Source organism: Ursus arctos, chromosome Y, assembly GCF_023065955.2.
Source record: "Ursus arctos isolate Adak ecotype North America chromosome Y, UrsArc2.0, whole genome shotgun sequence".
Lineage (NCBI taxonomy): Eukaryota > Metazoa > Chordata > Mammalia > Carnivora > Ursidae > Ursus > Ursus arctos.
In genome coordinates this window covers 21950224-21973032 of record NC_079874.1, presented here as the reverse complement: position 1 = coordinate 21973032, position 22809 = coordinate 21950224, and positions in this window count along the sequence as shown.

Genomic DNA, 22809 nt, shown 5'->3' with positions numbered 1-22809 from the left:
AAAGCCCTGTCCCCCTCTGTGACTGGCACCCAGTCAGGTGACCCTGGAAAAGGTCCCAAGCGGGGTACCCACAGCAGCACACTCACCCAACAACCACGCAAGCAGACACGCAGTGTGTTTGCCCTGGAGGACAGACGAACTGACCCTTAGAGGAGCCACGAGCATAGAGCAAAGGGGACCCTGAAGAGGATGTCTGGGTGAACCCTGTTAAGAGGGTGGCAGGTGATGCCGTCTGCTGGCCTGGAGCCACCTCTCTGTCTGCTGTTAGGGAGGCCAGGCGGCAAGGAGCTGAGGACGGCACCCAGGACACACGTAGCAGGAATGCACGTGCCTTTCCTGCTAGACACAGAACGTCTTGCGTTGCATTCTGCCAACACCGCGAATGCCGTGGGAATGGGTTCCCGGCTCACCTGGCCTGCAGAAGAGAACGTACCCTTCCTAGCCTTGGCCCGTCCAGGCCACCCGGGTCAGACCGTGAGCGGAATATCAGGCCGGGCCACCACGGCCCCGCGGCGGGCTCGCAGTCGTGGTGAGAGGACACACAAAGTGTGCTTGTAAGCCAGCACAGTAGGCTTGGGGCAGTTGGTTTGGTGCCAATGCAAGCCAGTCTCTCCAGGCATGACTGAAAGGTCGGGCCTTCCTCCACACACCCACTTAGTCCTCGGAGCCGGCAAAGTGCCGCACGAGCCATGCCCTGGGGATGGCGTGGCAACGTAAGACTTACTCCCTGGCAGCTGATGCATGCGTCCAATCGCCCCACCTCATTCCACGGCAGGCAGGACTTCCACGTGGCCGAGGCAGCACGGCGCCTTGCTCTGGTGGCACAGGGCACGTAGCTACCATCCAGCCTTTCCTCTCCCCTTTAGAGCAGGGAGGTCCTTCCCGAAAGCCCAGAGGAAGCCCAGAAGTTTCCAGGGAAAACAGGCATGGTGGGCTGGCCCTTTCTGGGGACTTCTGGGGCCTGAGGCATGCTGGCCGATCCCCTGAGACCACAAGGGTCCATGGGACTTCACCTCCACCCTGCGGACATAAGAATTCCTAGGGACCGGACTGTGGGAGCTGCCAGGCTGCCCTGCAGCTTAAGAGTCAAGGAGCTGGGAAGACATGTCTGAGGGAAGAGCCTTTCCAGTGGCTCAAGGGAAGCTCCCTGTGCCCACGGCATTGCGGCTCTCCAACACCCTAAGCTGTTCCTGAGGGGTGCATCGGGCTTCAGATCCCCAACACTGCCGCACAGTGGTGCCACCTAGTGCTGTTCCGGGCAGGGACCATGGGCTCAGCAGGGTTTCCTGAGCCCGAAGGCCAAAACCCTCCCCTACCTACCGCTAGCTGCTCCGACAGGCAGGAAGGAACAGAGTTCCCCAAGGACGTGAGGCCAAGAGTCCAAACAGGCTGAGCTGTCAGCATGACAGCCCAGGGGCTGCTGGGAGTCTCACACAGGGACCATTGATGGGCAACAGGAGGACAGAGCTGGGACCACGCTGCAAGGTCCAGTTGTGGCAGAGGTAGTGGGGAAAGTCACCTGGGGGAGTGCGTCCTTGGGGGCATGCTGGTGGTGGGGGTGAGCTCAGGGGTGGTGAGAGGTGTTGATTTGGGAAGCCCCTGTGGGCTCAGGGGCAGCAAGCTAGGTGGCCCTCGGTGAGGCAGGGAACACGGGCCTTGAGGGTCCACCTCCTCTCCCTTCCCTCTTCTCCCCCTGGTCCGCAGGAGGCAGAGATGACCGCCCCAACCTGGAGCTCATCGGACACCAGGACGGCCCTTCGGCCAGGAGGAATACTCCCCTCAGGACCCTTTCCTCTGCAGTAACGTACTGCCGTGGGTACTTACTTCCTCTTTGGGACCCTTGGCCGACAGCGCAAATCGGGGCACAAGTTCTTAGCCCCTCTGTAGCACATGCTGAAACCTCACAGTGTTTCCCACAGCTGGGACCAGCCGTGCCAGCAGCACAGATGGGAGGTCGCCTGACACACGCCCGCCAGCTCCCACCCCTCCCTGCTTCCCTTGGCCCCTCTGCGTGTTGCATCCAGGGGCAGACACACCCCTGAATACCCAAGGAATGCCCACGACGGCTGTGTGTCAGGAGGGACGTGGCTGCACTCTGCCAGTGGCCCCTTTCTCCTTAGTCAGCAGAGCTAGAAACCCCGCATTCCCTCTCCTTCATCGAACAGGGCCTACAAGCACACTGAGACACGTGTGTGCTCATGCAGACACTTGAACATGCAACACACACAGACACACACTCTTGACACACAGGCATGCAAGGTGGCCACACACACACCCCTCTCATGCATTTGCTGCAAACTGGGAGACACGAGCACTCACGTGTGCTCATGCAAGCATGCACAAGACCCACATGGACACGGATTCCGTCTCTCTGGCATGGAGATGGCTGCACGCACACACACAGAGGTGCCCATGTGGACCCACGCAGACCGGCAACTCACACACCTATACACGGTCTCCGGCCCACAGGCATGAGATGGCTGCACACACACACACAGCACACACACACATACACACATGTCCATGCAAACACACGGGACACACAACACGCACAGACACGTTATCTGGCACACTGGCATGCAGATTGTCGCATAGACACACACACACACACACTCGCATACGCACATGCACACACGCAAATCACACCACACGCACACACGTGGACCTGCACGCAGGCATGCACTGTTGGCTGCGCAAACAGACATACACACACACACACACACACAGCACTCACACAAGGGCTCTAGCAGAGACATCCACACTTGGACCCGCCCTATCAAACTCACAAACGTCGTCCCGACAACACACACATACACAACAAACACACCAACACCCATGGTCTTTACTTACAGGCATAGACAATGGCACACACACACACACACACACACACACACACACCAGAGGACACACACAAACAAAAACACACACGCTCCACAATCAATGAATGACACTTGGCCACTCAAACACGCACCCACACCCACACCCACACCCACACACACACACACACACACACAAACCCAGTGCCGCAAGCACGTGCTGATACCCCCCCACAAGATCTCCGCACACAGGCATGCTCCGTGGCCCTGCAAACACGCATGAAAGCATGTTTGTTTTAGAGCACGTGGAAGCTCTCACCAAAGCTCTCGGCCTCACAACCATGCACAGCTGACCCTCGAGCCACGCAAACATACACACACACACACACACACACACGCACGCAGGAGAACACACACAACGAACATACATGGTCTTCTGCACAGAAGCATTCACAATTATCCCTGCACCATCAGGCTGACAGAGACACACAGACAAACACACACACACACATGTATCCATGCATGCAAAAACACACAGAGACAAAACACACACTGGCACAGACGTGGGCAGGCACAGGGGTATGCACCCTCCAGCACCCCTATACATGCACATGTGCTTGTGTAAAATGAGAAACACACCTTACACACACGGTCCCCAACCAGAGGCACACACAGGTGGGTATGCATACACGCACACCCGCGCGTGCCCACACACTCCCCCGTCGGCTCGCAAACACACGGACGAGCAGCTGACAACCATGCAGAATCAAGCACACTTACACGCCAACGCGCACTCATGGTTTCTGGCACAGAGCCATAGGTGAGTAGCCCCACAGAAAATCACCAGCCAAGGTGCGCCTACAAAGACACACAGACCCTATACACACATGCACTATCCATACAGGTGAGCGGATCTCGGTAACCAAATGGAAACTCACAAATACGTGCATGTGGAAACACACACACGCAACACACACTGGTACCCCAACAGAGGCTTGTGCACCTGGCCGAGCCAACACACACACCCGTGCCTGTGCAAACACACACTCAGGAAACACACACCAACAGACACCGTCCGGTACGCCTGCATGTAAATGTGCCACAACACACACGTACGTGCCCACGGGAGAGACACACACTCATGCACAACACAGGCAAGCACACACAGTCTCTGGCACCCAGGCACACACACTTGGCCACACACATACACACATACGGGCGTATGCAGACACACACACGCAATACGGATTAGCTCACGTGGTCCCTGCACACACACAAGCACACACTCCCACACACAAGTGCACATGCAAACACACACACTACACAAGCACACGTGGTCCGGCTCAGAGGCATGGTCGGCTGGCCGCACGTGCCCGCCCACATGAACACACACACAACACAAACACACACACACCTGCATGCAGACCTGGTCATACATGCTCCGTTACACACAGCCCGCTCACACAGCCGCAGTGCCCACAACTCACACCGGATTTCCCTCACACGTTCTTGGAGCTGTCGCCTGTGGGTGGGTGGTGCAGAGGGACAGGACGTGGGTCTGGAGGGACCGTGAGGGACCCTGAGGAAACGCCTCCTCCGTGGTCCTCCAGGGACATGTGGTTTTGCGGTGATCCTGACTAGAGGAAGCATGCACGGGACGGCATCACAGCAATGCGGGGCACGCTTCCAGGAGCAAGGGTACAGGGAGAAGCTCTCCAAGCGGGGTGAACGGGGCGGTAGCAGAGCCACCGGGCCACGAGTGCCCCGCTCGGCACGGCCCTTCCCCTGCCCTGAAGGACAGGGCTCCCATGTAGAGAGGTGTGCCCTTTCCCGTCCTCCTCCCTGACCTGCCGAGCAAGAGCGGTGGTCTCTCCACAAACAAGCCCTGCCCTGCCCTGCCCCCGTGCCTTACATCCCCCGCACACACGGAATCCCACAGGCCAGGGCTGATCTCCTACTGGCCGTGTGCTGGGTCCCCCATACACATCCACGCACAGACACATAGGGCTTCTTAACTTGTTTATGACTCGCCCGCCATCCCTGGCGATCTGGGTGCTGGACACTCTCTAGAGCTGGCCCTGAAGATCTGTTCCCCCACGTCTGTCCTGTGCGGGCAGAGCACCACGTAGACTCGTCCACCCGTCTCTCACAACGCTGGACGCCTCCTCCACTGCTTCTCGTCGGTCCAACTCTGATGCTCTGCGGTGTCCACGTCCGCACAGCTGCCGTGCCCGCGACACACACGCACAAACACACGGCACACGGACGCACAAGGGAGGTGTTCGTGACACTGCCTCATGCCGAGGATCGCTAAGGCGGCGGTGACCGAGGGCCCTGTCCTTGTGGGATCCCGCTTCCTCCTCCTCTAGGGCTTCACCACCCTCCTCCAGATGGCCTAGTACCATTGCCAAGAATGGCCGTGTGGCTGTGGGAGGCCACGGGGTGGTCCGTAACACGGAGGGACGTCGGAGCGTCTCGGGACAAGGCAGCCCCACTCCCAAAATTTGGCAGACTGTCCCCACCTGAAAAGCTAGGTGGAGAACTGAGGACCCGGCGGACGGCCATGGGTGAGTGTTCAGAGAAATGGGGTGGAGGAGCCTTGCTTCCCCCGAACGACCTGAGACTTTCTGGCTCACACCTGGCTCACCGGATGAACTTGCCCCAGTGGACACCCTGCCCTGGGTGTGTGCCCTGAGTTCCCTCGCCAGGGTCCCTGCTCTCAGGGTCCTCTGAGCCTCAGTTTCCAAACTGGTCCCCAAACCCGACAGTGCCCTGGCACTTCCCACACATATTTCAGGAAGCAGTGACCCGGCCACTCACCGACAGGTCCTCCTCTCTGCTCATTGCCTTCGGCTGCCTCCCTGCCGCAGGTAGTACCGCAGGGGATTGGGCCACAGGTCCTCAATGATGATCTGGTAGGGGAAACCGCCCAGGTGAGCACGGGGCCCAGGCCCCATTCCCAGGCTGCCCCCATTGCCATCACCAAGGCTAAAGCAGGCCTCAGCGGCCCCACCTCGGCGATCTTGTTAGACCCTGGGCAGCTGGGGTCGCACAACCACTTGAAGAAGGTAAGGCTGGTGGTGTCGAGTCTTCGGCTGGGAGCTCCACGTTCATCATCCCAGAACCACTGCACTGGAGTGGACCGAGTCGCCCTGTACCCTGCAGGAAGGGAAAATTCAGGGGAGGCTCTGCACTGTCTAGGACCCACACCCTGTCGCCCTCTCTCCCGCTCTCCTCTCAGCCTCTCTCCATCCTGTGCCGGCTCCCGCCCCCACCTTGTGTCCCTGCACACCCCCTGCCCCTCCCGAGTGCCCACCTGCCCCCGCCGGCCCGCCCCCGGCACCCTCGAAGCTCTAGCCCACTCCTACCAGCAATGCTAAGGTGATACTCCTTAAGGATCACTTTGTTCTGGAAGTAGGGGTTGTTCCCAAAGAAAAACATCAACCTGCTGTGGTCCTTGGGACGGCCCGGTTCCTCCACCTACCCCGCCAAAGAAAGACGAGGGGAATGGGACTTGTCCTCCACGGGTCCCGAGATGCTCCCTGCATGTCCCGCTGAACAAGACTGCCGGGCCCTCTCCTGCCCAAATTCCACTCCCAGTGGTCCTACCCCCGCCTCCCACTCCCAGGGCTGACCTCCAAGTCGGTCATGTAGCTGAGCACATCTTTGTCCTGGTCACCCATCACGGCTGATATCTGGGGGTGATTCAGGATCTGCCTTGGGTCAAGGAGCCTCGCCTTCAGCGCTACGGAAGGAGAGCCAGGAGCAGCCCAGCCCTTCCCGGTGAGAGGAAGGGCCCGAAACAGGGCACGTGTAGAACCACCAGGCCCTGCTGCCCTCCCAACCCACTCAGCTTCTGCTCTTTCATCACAGCTGCTCAATACCAGCAGGTGCCTTGGCTTCCAGTGCCTCCGAGAGGGTCTGCGCCCGGCAGCACAAGGCCAAAGGACTGCCTGCGCTCCCTTCCACCCTCAACCCTGGCCTGTGTCTGTGGCCGGCAGGCAGTGACTGCTTTGGGTGTCCAGATGTGCTCGGTCGCGCTCTCAGGGCTGTGTTTGCTTAAATGTTAGCCTGCAGGCCTGTGCCCTTGAGGGGCCTTCTGCGCCCACAAAGGGGCCGCTCAGCTCCCTTGGAGCCTGGCTGCACACCCACAGGGCAAAGGGAGGGCCCGTAGGGATCAGCGAGAGAGGGAGGGAAAGGGGTTAGAGGCAGCAGGAGGGAAAGCACAAGAGAGACAGAGACAGCCATACAGGGAGGAAGGGACACAGAGGGAAGGCAGAGCGCAGAGAGGGAGAGGGTGGGGGACACACAGATGGGAGAGACAGGGAGGTAAGGAAACGTGGGTGTGGGCGCATGGCCCTGGGTCCGCGGCCTGGCTGTGTAGGGCCTGATACAGTTGGCAGCACAGCATGCAGCGTGTCTGGGTTGCCGTGTCCGGGGAAGCGTGGCGGCCTGCTGAGTGACTCTGGAAGCCGCATGAGGACGCAGCTGTGGGTGGGCACTGAACTCTTTGGAAAAGGACACAGGCTCTGAAGGACAGGGAAGGGGGCGGCCTGCCTCTCAATGGGCATGCCCCACGCAGCCGGCAGGACGTTTCCTTCCAGGACCTGCTCCGAGCCAAGGGTGGAACTACACTAGGCATGCAGGGTGTGGACATGTGCTCCATGACACCTGGAGAGTGTTGGGAGCGCTCCCTGCAGTCCCAGAGCATTTGGCCGCAGCTTCTGCTCAGACGTGGTCTATACAAGCCTCAGCCCCTGCCTTCCCCCCACCTTCAAGGCCCACAGTCCTGTACTGTGCCTTATAGGGGCGGGGGACCCACTCCCACGGGGGTTGGGGAGGGGCCAGGGATCCTTCTCCCCAGCGCTCCTACCCCTGGCGGAGCCTCTGCTCCTCCCCTCCTGTCAGTGGTCCTCCACCGCAGACAAACCCAAGCCCAGAGGGAGGAAGGATACGGCCTGGGCCCAGAAGCCGGGGATGCGCTGGATGATGGCCCTTCTTCGAGCCAGGTGAGAACTCCGCTTCTGATTCATCCTGCGCTTGAGGCGCAAGTAGGCCCTGGTAGCTTGGGCATCCACAGAGCTGAGCGCAAACTGAACCATCTCCAGCGCGGCAAGTGGGGCGCCGGCTATCTCGGGACCCAGCCCTGACTCCCCCTGCTGCAGCGGCGGCAGTTGCTCGTCCTGCTGTGCTTGCACCGCCTCCTGGTCTTCCACCGCCACGACCTCCACCACCGCCATGATATCCTCCACCACCAGCAGCAACTCGTCCCCCGGGCCGGCCTGCTCTCTGCCCTGCTGGGCCTCCGCACCCACCACAGCCTCTGTGCCCATCCCCCCGGCACCTAGGGCCTGCAGCGGCCCCGCCTCTCCCCAGGCACCTGCCTGGGCGAGGGGCCCCGATGCCTCACGGCCCCCTTCCAGGACCAAGGTGCTCCCGGACGGCAGGGCAGCGCCGCCTTCCCCGGAGCCTGCCGCGCTCTCCATGTGGTCCTGGTCCTGCGCGAGCAGAGCCAGCAGCGGAGGGGAAGGAACTGGAGGTGAGAGCACGCGACTCCCGCAAACGGTGGGGCAGGTGGAGCTCTGGCGCCCCTAGCGGTCTGCGGGAGGCAGCGTCCTCCCAGAGGCTGCGGGCTGGTGAACACACGCGCACAAGGGATAGAGGGCATGCTGTGACGCCCAAGGATGACGCTCTATCACGTATGCGGCCTTGGTGGGACTGAGTCCTGAGCTAGCCCAGGACAAGGGAGAACCCCTCTTCCAGTCAGTTAACGGCCGGTGGGCGTGGTCAGCCAGGGCCTCGCCCCTCGCCCTGCAGGCACCAATCAGGGAGCCAGCCGGGGCGCCCCGCCTACCGCGCTCCCAGGACACACCTCCACCTTCACCCCTCCCGCCGCTTCCTCCCGGGGCGCCCTCCGCCTGGTATTTGAACCCAGCAGTGCCAGGCTGTCCCTCGCCTTCCCGAATACACTCCTCTAGGACTCAGGACGCTGTATACACACCCGGGAGCCCTGGACCAGTGTGTGTGGAAAGCGTCAGCCCATGCCCCGGAGAATCTAGGGCAATTCCAGGACACAGGTGCCCCGATGCTCTCTGCCGGCCCGGGGTTGGGGGGAAAAGTGTGGCCACAGTTTGTCCCAGCCCATGTCCTTTGCTACTCAGGAGAAGAGTGACAAAGAGTGCTGGTTCCATCTGCGTGCCTGTGCTTTCTTCTTGCTCTCCTCTCCGTCTTCCTCTAAGTCTTTGGGTTCAGGTGCTCTTTCTCTGGCCCCTCGCTGGCCACACGGTCTCTAGGGGAGAAGGACTTCAGGATGGAAGATGCAGACGCCTCTCTGAGCAGCTCTTTTCCCTGGACATAAAAGCCCTGTCCCCCTCTGTGACTGGCACCCAGTCAGGTGACCCTGGAAAAGGTCCCAAGCGGGGTACCCACAGCAGCACACTCACCCAACAACCACGCAAGCAGACACGCAGTGTGTTTGCCCTGGAGGACAGACGAACTGACCCTTAGAGGAGCCACGAGCATAGAGCAAAGGGGACCCTGAAGAGGATGTCTGGGTGAACCCTGTTAAGAGGGTGGCAGGTGATGCCGTCTGCTGGCCTGGAGCCACCTCTCTGTCTGCTGTTAGGGAGGCCAGGCGGCAAGGAGCTGAGGACGGCACCCAGGACACACGTAGCAGGAATGCACGTGCCTTTCCTGCTAGACACAGAACGTCTTGCGTTGCATTCTGCCAACACCGCGAATGCCGTGGGAATGGGTTCCCGGCTCACCTGGCCTGCAGAAGAGAACGTACCCTTCCTAGCCTTGGCCCGTCCAGGCCACCCGGGTCAGACCGTGAGCGGAATATCAGGCCGGGCCACCACGGCCCCGCGGCGGGCTCGCAGTCGTGGTGAGAGGACACACAAAGTGTGCTTGTAAGCCAGCACAGTAGGCTTGGGGCAGTTGGTTTGGTGCCAATGCAAGCCAGTCTCTCCAGGCATGACTGAAAGGTCGGGCCTTCCTCCACACACCCACTTAGTCCTCGGAGCCGGCAAAGTGCCGCACGAGCCATGCCCTGGGGATGGCGTGGCAACGTAAGACTTACTCCCTGGCAGCTGATGCATGCGTCCAATCGCCCCACCTCATTCCACGGCAGGCAGGACTTCCACGTGGCCGAGGCAGCACGGCGCCTTGCTCTGGTGGCACAGGGCACGTAGCTACCATCCAGCCTTTCCTCTCCCCTTTAGAGCAGGGAGGTCCTTCCCGAAAGCCCAGAGGAAGCCCAGAAGTTTCCAGGGAAAACAGGCATGGTGGGCTGGCCCTTTCTGGGGACTTCTGGGGCCTGAGGCATGCTGGCCGATCCCCTGAGACCACAAGGGTCCATGGGACTTCATCTCCACCCTGCGGACATAAGAATTCCTAGGGACCGGACTGTGGGAGCTGCCAGGCTGCCCTGCAGCTTAAGAGTCAAGGAGCTGGGAAGACATGTCTGAGGGAAGAGCCTTTCCAGTGGCTCAAGGGAAGCTCCCTGTGCCCACGGCATTGCGGCTCTCCAACACCCTAAGCTGTTCCTGAGGGGTGCATCGGGCTTCAGATCCCCAACACTGCCGCACAGTGGTGCCACCTAGTGCTGTTCTGGGCAGGGACCATGGGCTCAGCAGGGTTTCCTGAGCCCGAAGGCCAAAACCCTCCCCTACCTACCGCTAGCTGCTCCGACAGGCAGGAAGGAACAGAGTTCCCCAAGGACGTGAGGCCAAGAGTCCAAACAGGCTGAGCTGTCAGCATGACAGCCCAGGGGCTGCTGGGAGTCTCACACAGGGACCATTGATGGGCAACAGGAAGACAGAGCTGGGACCACGCTGCAAGGTCCAGTTGTGGCAGAGGTAGTGGGGAAAGTCACCTGGGGGAGTGCGTCCTTGGGGGCATGCTGGTGGTGGGGGTGAGCTCAGGGGTGGTGAGAGGTGTTGATTTGGGAAGCCCCTGTGGGCTCAGGGGCAGCAAGCTAGGTGGCCCTCGGTGAGGCAGGGAACACGGGCCTTGAGGGTCCACCTCCTCTCCCTTCCCTCTTCTCCACCTGGTCCGCAGGAGGCAGAGATGACCGCCCCAACCTGGAGCTCATCGGACACCAGGACGGCCCTTCGGCCAGGAGGAATACTCCCCTCAGGACCCTTTCCTCTGCAGTAACGTACTGCCGTGGGTACTTACTTCCTCTTTGGGACCCTTGGCCGACAGCGCAAATCGGGGCACAAGTTCTTAGCCCCTCTGTAGCACATGCTGAAACCTCACAGTGTTTCCCACAGCTGGGACCAGCCGTGCCAGCAGCACAGATGGGAGGTCGCCTGACACACGCCCGCCAGCTCCCACCCCTCCCTGCTTCCCTTGGCCCCTCTGCGTGTTGCATCCAGGGGCAGACACACCCCTGAATACCCAAGGAATGCCCACGACGGCTGTGTGTCAGGAGGGACGTGGCTGCACTCTGCCAGTGGCCCCTTTCTCCTTAGTCAGCAGAGCTAGAAACCCCGCATTCCCTCTCCTTCATCGAACAGGGCCTACAAGCACACTGAGACACGTGTGTGCTCATGCAGACACTTGAACATGCAACACACACAGACACACACTCTTGACACACAGGCATGCAAGGTGGCCACACACACACCCCTCTCATGCATTTGCTGCAAACTGGGAGACACGAGCACTCACGTGTGCTCATGCAAGCATGCACAAGACCCACATGGACACGGATTCCGTCTCTCTGGCATGGAGATGGCTGCACGCACACACACAGAGGTGCCCATGTGGACCCACGCAGACCGGCAACTCACACACCTATACACGGTCTCCAGCCCACAGGCATGAGATGGCTGCACACACACACACAGCACACACACACACACACACATGTCCATGCAAACACACGGGACACACAACACGCACAGACACGTTATCTGGCACACTGGCATGCAGATTGTCGCATAGACACACACACACACACACTCGCATACGCACATGCACACACGCAAATCACACCACACGCACACACGTGGACCTGCACGCAGGCATGCACTGTTGGCTGCGCAAACAGACATACACACACACACACACACACAGCACTCACACAAGGGCTCTAGCAGAGACATCCACACTTGGACCCGCCCTATCAAACTCACAAACGTCGTCCCGACAACACACACATACACAACAAACACACCAACACCCATGGTCTTTACTTACAGGCATAGACAATGGCACACACACACACACACACACACACACACACACCAGAGGACACACACAAACAAAAACACACACGCTCCACAATCAATGAATGACACTTGGCCACTCAAACACGCACCCACACCCACACCCACACCCACACACACACACACACACACACAAACCCAGTGCCGCAAGCACGTGCTGATACCCCCCCACAAGATCTCCGCACACAGGCATGCTCCGTGGCCCTGCAAACACGCATGAAAGCATGTTTGTTTTAGAGCACGTGGAAGCTCTCACCAAAGCTCTCGGCCTCACAACCATGCACAGCTGACCCTCGAGCCACGCAAACATACACACACACACACACACACACACGCACGCAGGAGAACACACACAACGAACATACATGGTCTTCTGCACAGAAGCATTCACAATTATCCCTGCACCATCAGGCTGACAGAGACACACAGACAAACACACACACACACATGTATCCATGCATGCAAAAACACACAGAGACAAAACACACACTGGCACAGACGTGGGCAGGCACAGGGGTATGCACCCTCCAGCACCCCTATACATGCACATGTGCTTGTGTAAAATGAGAAACACACCTTACACACACGGTCCCCAACCAGAGGCACACACAGGTGGGTATGCATACACGCACACCCGCGCGTGCCCACACACTCCCCCGTCGGCTCGCAAACACACGGACGAGCAGCTGACAACCATGCAGAATCAAGCACACTTACACGCCAACGCGCACTCATGGTTTCTGGCACAGAGCCATAGGTGAGTAGCCCCACAGAAAATCACCAGCCAAGGTGCGCCTACAAAGACACACAGACCCTATACACACATGCACTATCCATACAGGTGAGCGGATCTCGGTAACCAAATGGAAACTCACAAATACGTGCATGTGGAAACACACACACGCAACACACACTGGTACCCCAACAGAGGCTTGTGCACCTGGCCGAGCCAACACACACACCCGTGCCTGTGCAAACACACACTCAGGAAACACACACCAACAGACACCGTCCGGTACGCCTGCATGTAAAGGTGCCACAACACACACGTACGTGCCCACGGGAGAGACACACACTCATGCACAACACAGGCAAGCACACACAGTCTCTGGCACCCAGGCACACACACTTGGCCACACACATACACACATACGGGCGTATGCAGACACACACACGCAATACGGATTAGCTCACGTGGTCCCTGCACACACACAAGCACACACTCCCACACACAAGTGCACATGCAAACACACACACTACACAAGCACACGTGGTCCGGCTCAGAGGCATGGTCGGCTGGCCGCACGTGCCCGCCCACATGAACACACACACAACACAAACACACACACACCTGCATGCAGACCTGGTCATACATGCTCCGTTACACACAGCCCGCTCACACAGCCGCAGTGCCCACAACTCACACCGGATTTCCCTCACACGTTCTTGGAGCTGTCGCCTGTGGGTGGGTGGTGCAGAGGGACAGGACGTGGGTCTGGAGGGACCGTGAGGGACCCTGAGGAAACGCCTCCTCCGTGGTCCTCCAGGGACATGTGGTTTTGCGGTGATCCTGACTAGAGGAAGCATGCACGGGACGGCATCACAGCAATGCGGGGCACGCTTCCAGGAGCAAGGGTACAGGGAGAAGCTCTCCAAGCGGGGTGAACGGGGCGGTAGCAGAGCCACCGGGCCACGAGTGCCCCGCTCGGCACGGCCCTTCCCCTGCCCTGAAGGACAGGGCTCCCATGTAGAGAGGTGTGCCCTTTCCCGTCCTCCTCCCTGACCTGCCGAGCAAGAGCGGTGGTCTCTCCACAAACAAGCCCTGCCCTGCCCTGCCCCCGTGCCTTACATCCCCCGCACACACGGAATCCCACAGGCCAGGGCTGATCTCCTACTGGCCGTGTGCTGGGTCCCCCATACACATCCACGCACAGACACATAGGGCTTCTTAACTTGTTTATGACTCGCCCGCCATCCCTGGCGATCTGGGTGCTGGACACTCTCTAGAGCTGGCCCTGAAGATCTGTTCCCCCACGTCTGTCCTGTGCGGGCAGAGCACCACGTAGACTCGTCCACCCGTCTCTCACAACGCTGGACGCCTCCTCCACTGCTTCTCGTCGGTCCAACTCTGATGCTCTGCGGTGTCCACGTCCGCACAGCTGCCGTGCCCGCGACACACACGCACAAACACACGGCACACGGACGCACAAGGGAGGTGTTCGTGACACTGCCTCATGCCGAGGATCGCTAAGGCGGCGGTGACCGAGGGCCCTGTCCTTGTGGGATCCCGCTTCCTCCTCCTCTAGGGCTTCACCACCCTCCTCCAGATGGCCTAGTACCATTGCCAAGAATGGCCGTGTGGCTGTGGGAGGCCACGGGGTGGTCCGTAACACGGAGGGACGTCGGAGCGTCTCGGGACAAGGCAGCCCCACTCCCAAAATTTGGCAGACTGTCCCCACCTGAAAAGCTAGGTGGAGAACTGAGGACCCGGCGGACGGCCATGGGTGAGTGTTCAGAGAAATGGGGTGGAGGAGCCTTGCTTCCCCCGAACGACCTGAGACTTTCTGGCTCACACCTGGCTCACCGGATGAACTTGCCCCAGTGGACACCCTGCCCTGGGTGTGTGCCCTGAGTTCCCTCGCCAGGGTCCCTGCTCTCAGGGTCCTCTGAGCCTCAGTTTCCAAACTGGTCCCCAAACCCGACAGTGCCCTGGCACTTCCCACACATATTTCAGGAAGCAGTGACCCGGCCACTCACCGACAGGTCCTCCTCTCTGCTCATTGCCTTCGGCTGCCTCCCTGCCGCAGGTAGTACCGCAGGGGATTGGGCCACAGGTCCTCAATGATGATCTGGTAGGGGAAACCGCCCAGGTGAGCACGGGGCCCAGGCCCCATTCCCAGGCTGCCCCCATTGCCATCACCAAGGCTAAAGCAGGCCTCAGCGGCCCCACCTCGGCGATCTTGTTAGACCCTGGGCAGCTGGGGTCGCACAACCACTTGAAGAAGGTAAGGCTGGTGGTGTCGAGTCTTCGGCTGGGAGCTCCACGTTCATCATCCCAGAACCACTGCACTGGAGTGGACCGAGTCGCCCTGTACCCTGCAGGAAGGGAAAATTCAGGGGAGGCTCTGCACTGTCTAGGACCCACACCCTGTCGCCCTCTCTCCCGCTCTCCTCTCAGCCTCTCTCCATCCTGTGCCGGCTCCCGCCCCCACCTTGTGTCCCTGCACACCCCCTGCCCCTCCCGAGTGCCCACCTGCCCCCGCCGGCCCGCCCCCCGGCACCCTCGAAGCTCTAGCCCACTCCTACCGGCAATGCTAAGGTGATACTCCTTAAGGATCACTTTGTTCTGGAAGTAGGGGTTGTTCCCAAAGAAAAACATCAACCTGCTGTGGTCCTTGGGACGGCCCGGTTCCTCCACCTACCCCGCCAAAGAAAGACGAGGGGAATGGGACTTGTCCTCCACGGGTCCCGAGATGCTCCCTGCATGTCCCGCTGAACAAGACTGCCGGGCCCTCTCCTGCCCAAATTCCACTCCCAGTGGTCCTACCCCCGCCTCCCACTCCCAGGGCTGACCTCCAAGTCGGTCATGTAGCTGAGCACATCTTTGTCCTGGTCACCCATCACGGCTGATATCTGGGGGTGATTCAGGATCTGCCTTGGGTCAAGGAGCCTCGCCTTCAGCGCTACGGAAGGAGAGCCAGGAGCAGCCCAGCCCTTCCCGGTGAGAGGAAGGGCCCGAAACAGGGCACGTGTAGAACCACCAGGCCCTGCTGCCCTCCCAACCCACTCAGCTCCTGCTCTTTCATCACAGCTGCTCAATACCAGCAGGTGCCTTGGCTTCCAGTGCCTCCGAGAGGGTCTGCGCCCGGCAGCACAAGGCCAAAGGACTGCCTGCGCTCCCTTCCACCCTCAACCCTGGCCTGTGTCTGTGGCCGGCAGGCAGTGACTGCTTTGGGTGTCCAGATGTGCTCGGTCGCGCTCTCACGGCTGTGTTTGCTTAAATGTTAGCCTGCAGGCCTGTGCCCTTGAGGGGCCTTCTGCGCCCACAAAGGGGCCGCTCAGCTCCCTTGGAGCCTGGCTGCACACCCACAGGGCAAAGGGAGGGCCCGTAGGGATCAGCGAGAGAGGGAGGGAAAGGGGTTAGAGGCAGCAGGAGGGAAAGCACAAGAGAGACAGAGACAGCCATACAGGGAGGAAGGGACACAGAGGGAAGGCAGAGCGCAGAGAGGGAGAGGGTGGGGGACACACAGATGGGAGAGACAGGGAGGTAAGGAAACGTGGGTGTGGGCGCATGGCCCTGGGTCCGCGGCCTGGCTGTGTAGGGCCTGATACAGTTGGCAGCACAGCATGCAGCGTGTCTGGGTTGCCGTGTCCGGGGAAGCGTGGCGGCCTGCTGAGTGACTCTGGAAGCCGCATGAGGACGCAGCTGTGGGTGGGCACTGAACTCTTTGGAAAAGGACACAGGCTCTGAAGGACAGGGAAGGGGGCGGCCTGCCTCTCAATGGGCATGCCCCACGCAGCCGGCAGGACGTTTCCTTCCAGGACCTGCTCCGAGCCAAGGGTGGAACTACACTAGGCATGCAGGGTGTGGACATGTGCTCCATGACACCTGGAGAGTGTTGGGAGCGCTCCCTGCAGTCCCAGAGCATTTGGCCGCAGCTTCTGCTCAGACGTGGTCTATACAAGCCTCAGCCCCTGCCTTCCCCCCACCTTCAAGGCCCACAGTCCTGTACTGTGCCTTATAGGGGCGGGGGACCCACTCCCACGGGGGTTGGGGAGGGGCCAGGGATCCTTCTCCCCAGCGCTCCTACCCCTGGCGGAGCCTCTGCTCCTCCCCTCCTGCCAGTGGTCCTCCACCGCAGACAAACCCAAGCCCAGAGGGAGGAAGGATACGGCCTGGGCCCAGAAGCCGGGGATGCGCTGGATGATGGCCCTTCTTCGAGCCAGGTGAGAACTCCGCTTCTGATTCATCCTGCGCTTGAGGCGCAAGTAGGCCCTGGTAGCTTGGGCATCCACAGAGCTGAGCGCAAACTGAACCATCTCCAGCGCGGCAAGTGGGGCGCCGGCTATCTCGGGACCCAGCCCTGACTCCCCCTGCTGCAGCGGCGGCAGTTGCTCGTCCTGCTGTGCTTGCACCGCCTCCTGGTCTTCCACCGCCACGACCTCCACCACCGCCATGATATCCTCCACCACCAGCAGCAACTCGTCCCCCGGGCCGGCCTGCTCTCTGCCCTGCTGGGCCTCCGCACCCACCCCAGCCTCTGTGCCCATCCCCCCGGCACCTAGGGCCTGCAGCGGCCCCGCCTCTCCCCAGGCACCTGCCTGGGCGAGGGGCCCCGATGCCTCACGGCCCCCTTCCAGGACCAAGGTGCTCCCGGACGGCAGGGCAGCGCCGCCTTCCCCGGAGCCTGCCGCGCTCTCCATGTGGTCCTGGTCCTGCGCGAGCAGAGCCAGCAGCGGAGGGGAAGGAACTGGAGGTGAGAGCACGCGACTCCCGCAAACGGTGGGGCAGGTGGAGCTCTGGCGCCCCTAGCGGTCTGCGGGAGGCAGCGTCCTCCCAGAGGCTGCGGGCTGGTGAACACACGCGCACAAGGGATAGAGGGCATGCTGTGACGCCCAAGGATGACGCTCTATCACGTATGCGGCCTTGGTGGGACTGAGTCCTGAGCTAGCCCAGGACAAGGGAGAACCCCTCTTCCAGTCAGTTAACGGCCGGTGGGCGTGGTCAGCCAGGGCCTCGCCCCTCGCCCTGCAGGCACCAATCAGGGAGCCAGCCGGGGCGCCCCGCCTACCGCGCTCCCAGGACACACCTCCACCTTCACCCCTCCCGCCGCTTCCTCCCGGGGCGCCCTCCGCCTGGTATTTGAACCCAGCAGTGCCAGGCTGTCCCTCGCCTTCCCGAATACACTCCTCTAGGACTCAGGACGCTGTATACACACCCGGGAGCGCTGGACCAGTGTGTGTGGAAAGCGTCAGCCCATGCCCCGGAGAATCTAGGGCAATTCCAGGACACAGGTGCCCCGATGCTCTCTGCCGGCCCGGGGTTGGGGGGAAAAGTGTGGCCACAGTTTGTCCCAGCCCATGTCCTTTGCTACTCAGGAGAAGAGTGACAAAGAGTGCTGGTTCCATCTGCGTGCCTGTGCTTTCTTCTTGCTCTCCTCTCCGTCTTCCTCTAAGTCTTTGGGTTCAGGTGCTCTTTCTCTGGCCCCTCGCTGGCCACACGGTCTCTAGGGGAGAAGGACTTCAGGATGGAAGATGCAGACGCCTCTCTGAGCAGCTCTTTTCCCTGGACATAAAAGCCCTGTCCCCCTCTGTGACTGGCACCCAGTCAGGTGACCCTGGAAAAGGTCCCAAGCGGGGTACCCACAGCAGCACACTCACCCAACAACCACGCAAGCAGACACGCAGTGTGTTTGCCCTGGAGGACAGACGAACTGACCCTTAGAGGAGCCACGAGCATAGAGCAAAGGGGACCCTGAAGAGGATGTCTGGGTGAACCCTGTTAAGAGGGTGGCAGGTGATGCCGTCTGCTGGCCTGGAGCCACCTCTCTGTCTGCTGTTAGGGAGGCCAGGCGGCAAGGAGCTGAGGACGGCACCCAGGACACACGTAGCAGGAATGCACGTGCCTTTCCTGCTAGACACAGAATGTCTTGCGTTGCATTCTGCCAACACCGCGAATGCCGTGGGAATGGGTTCCCGGCTCACCTGGCCTGCAGAAGAGAACGTACCCTTCCTAGCCTTGGCCCGTCCAGGCCACCCGGGTCAGACCGTGAGCGGAATATCAGGCCGGGCCACCACGGCCCCGCGGCGGGCTCGCAGTCGTGGTGAGAGGACACACAAAGTGTGCTTGTAAGCCAGCACAGTAGGCTTGGGGCAGTTGGTTTGGTGCCAATGCAAGCCAGTCTCTCCAGGCATGACTGAAAGGTCGGGCCTTCCTCCACACACCCACTTAGTCCTCGGAGCCGGCAAAGTGCCGCACGAGCCATGCCCTGGGGATGGCGTGGCAACGTAAGACTTACTCCCTGGCAGCTGATGCATGCGTCCAATCGCCCCACCTCATTCCACGGCAGGCAGGACTTCCACGTGGCCGAGGCAGCACGGCGCCTTGCTCTGGTGGCACAGGGCACGTAGCTACCATCCAGCCTTTCCTCTCCCCTTTAGAGCAGGGAGGTCCTTCCCGAAAGCCCAGAGGAAGCCCAGAAGTTTCCAGGGAAAACAGGCATGGTGGGCTGGCCCTTTCTGGGGACTTCTGGGGCCTGAGGCATGCTGGCCGATCCCCTGAGACCACAAGGGTCCATGGGACTTCACCTCCACCCTGCGGACATAAGAATTCCTAGGGACCGGACTGTGGGAGCTGCCAGGCTGCCCTGCAGCTTAAGAGTCAAGGAGCTGGGAAGACATGTCTGAGGGAAGAGCCTTTCCAGTGGCTCAAGGGAAGCTCCCTGTGCCCACGGCATTGCGGCTCTCCAACACCCTAAGCTGTTCCTGAGGGGTGCATCGGGCTTCAGATCCCCAACACTGCCGCACAGTGGTGCCACCTAGTGCTGTTCCGGGCAGGGACCATGGGCTCAGCAGGGTTTCCTGAGCCCGAAGGCCAAAACCCTCCCCTACCTACCGCTAGCTGCTCCGACAGGCAGGAAGGAACAGAGTTCCCCAAGGACGTGAGGCCAAGAGTCCAAACAGGCTGAGCTGTCAGCATGACAGCCCAGGGGCTGCTGGGAGTCTCACACAGGGACCATTGATGGGCAACAGGAAGACAGAGCTGGGACCACGCTGCAAGGTCCAGTTGTGGCAGAGGTAGTGGGGAAAGTCACCTGGGGGAGTGCGTCCTTGGGGGCATGCTGGTGGTGGGGGTGAGCTCAGGGGTGGTGAGAGGTGTTGATTTGGGAAGCCCCTGTGGGCTCAGGGGCAGCAAGCTAGGTGGCCCTCGGTGAGGCAGGGAACACGGGCCTTGAGGGTCCACCTCCTCTCCCTTCCCTCTTCTCCACCTGGTCCGCAGGAGGCAGAGATGACCGCCCCAACCTGGAGCTCATCGGACACCAGGACGGCCCTTCGGCCAGGAGGAATACTCCCCTCAGGACCCTTTCCTCTGCAGTAACGTACTGCCGTGGGTACTTACTTACTCTTTGGGACCCTTGGCCGACAGCGCAAATCGGGGCACAAGTTCTTAGCCCCTCTGTAGCACATGCTGAAACCTCACAGTGTTTCCCACAGCTGGGACCAGCCGTGCCAGCAGCACAGATGGGAGGTCGCCTGACACACGCCCGCCAGCTCCCACCCCTCCCTGCTTCCCTTGGCCCCTCTGCGTGTTGCATCCAGGGGCAGACACACCCCTGAATACCCAAGGAATGCCCACGACGGCTGTGTGTCAGGAGGGACGTGGCTGCACTCTGCCAGTGGCCCCTTTCTCCTTAGTCAGCAGAGCTAGAAACCCCGCATTCCCTCTCCTTCATCGAACAGGGCCTACAAGCACACTGAGACACGTGTGTGCTCATGCAGACACTTGAACATGCAACACACACAGACACACACTCTTGACACACAGGCATGCAAGGTGGCCACACACACACCCCTCTCATGCATTTGCTGCAAACTGGGAGACACGAGCACTCACGTGTGCTCATGCAAGCATGCACAAGACCCACATGGACACGGATTCCGTCTCTCTGGCATGGAGATGGCTGCACGCACACACACAGAGGTGCCCATGTGGACCCACGCAGACCGGCAACTCACACACCTATACACGGTCTCCGGCCCACAGGCATGAGATGGCTGCACACACACACACAGCACACACACACATACACACATGTCCATGCAAACACACGGGACACACAACACGCACAGACACGTTATCTGGCACACTGGCATGCAGATTGTCGCATAGACACACACACAAACACTCGCATACGCACATGCACACACGCAAATCACACCACACGCACACACGTGGACCTGCACGCAGGCATGCACTGTTGGCTGCGCAAACAGACATACACACACACACACACACACACACAGCACTCACACAAGGGCTCTAGCAGAGACATCCACACTTGGACCCGCCCTATCAAACTCACAAACGTCGTCCCGACAACACACACATACACAACAAACACACCAACACCCATGGTCTTTACTTACAGGCATAGACAATGGCACACACACACACACACACACACACACACCAGAGGACACACACAAACAAAAACACACATGCTCCACAATCAATGAATGACACTTGGCCACTCAAACACCCACACCCACACCCACACCCACACACACACACACACACACACAAACCCAGTGCCGCAAGCACGTGCTGATACCCCCCCACAAGATCTCCGCACACAGGCATGCTCCGTGGACCTGCAAACACGCATGAAAGCATGTTTGTTTTAGAGCACGTGGAAGCTCTCACCAAAGCTCTCGGCCTCACCAACCATGCACAGCTGACCCTCGAGCCACGCAAACATACACACACACACACACACACACACCACGCACGCAGGAGAACACACACAACGAACATACATGGTCTTCTGCACAGAAACATTCACAGTTATCCCTGCACCATCAGGCTGACAGAGACACACAGACAAACACACACACACACATGTATCCATGCATGCAAAAACACACAGAGACAAAACACACACTGGCACAGACGTGGGCAGGCACAGGGGTATGCACCCTCCAGCACCCCTATACATGCACATGTGCTTGTGTAAAATGAGAAACACACCTTACACACACGGTCCCCAACCAGAGGCACACACAGGTGGGTATGCATACACGCACACCCGCGCGTGCCCACACACTCCCCCGTCGGCTCGCAAACACACAGACGAGCAGCTGACAACCATGCAGAATCAAGCACACTTACACGCCAACGCGCACTCATGGTTTCTGGCACAGAGCCATAGGTGAGTAGCCCCACAGAAAATCACCAGCCAAGGTGCGCCTACAAAGACACACAGACCCTATACACACATGCACTATCCATACAGGTGAGCGGATCTCGGTAACCAAATGGAAACTCACAAATACGTGCATGTGGAAACACACACACGCAACACACACTGGTACCCCAACAGAGGCTTGTGCACCTGGCCGAGCCAACACACACACCCGTGCCTGTGCAAAACACACACTCAGGAAACACACACCAACAGACACCGTCCGGTACGCCTGCATGTAAATGTGCCACAACACACACGTACGTGCCCACGGGAGAGACACACACTCATGCACAACACAGGCAAGCACACACAGTCTCTGGCACCCAGGCACACACACTTGGCCACACACATACACACATACAGGCGTATGCAGACACACACACGCAATACGGATTAGCTCACGTGGTCCCTGCACACACACAAGCACACACTCCCACACACAAGTGCACATGCAAACACACACACTACACAAGCACACGTGGTCCGGCTCAGAGGCATGGTCGGCTGGCCGCACGTGCCCGCCCACATGAACACACACACAACACAAACACACACACACCTGCATGCAGACCTGGTCATACATGCTCCGTTACACACAGCCCGCTCACACAGCCGCAGTGCCCACAACTCACACCGGATTTCCCTCACACGTTCTTGGAGCTGTCGCCTGTGGGTGGGTGGTGCAGAGGGACAGGACGTGGGTCTGGAGGGACCGTGAGGGACCCTGAGGAAACGCCTCCTCCGTGGTCCTCCAGGGACATGTGGTTTTGCGGTGATCCTGACTAGAGGAAG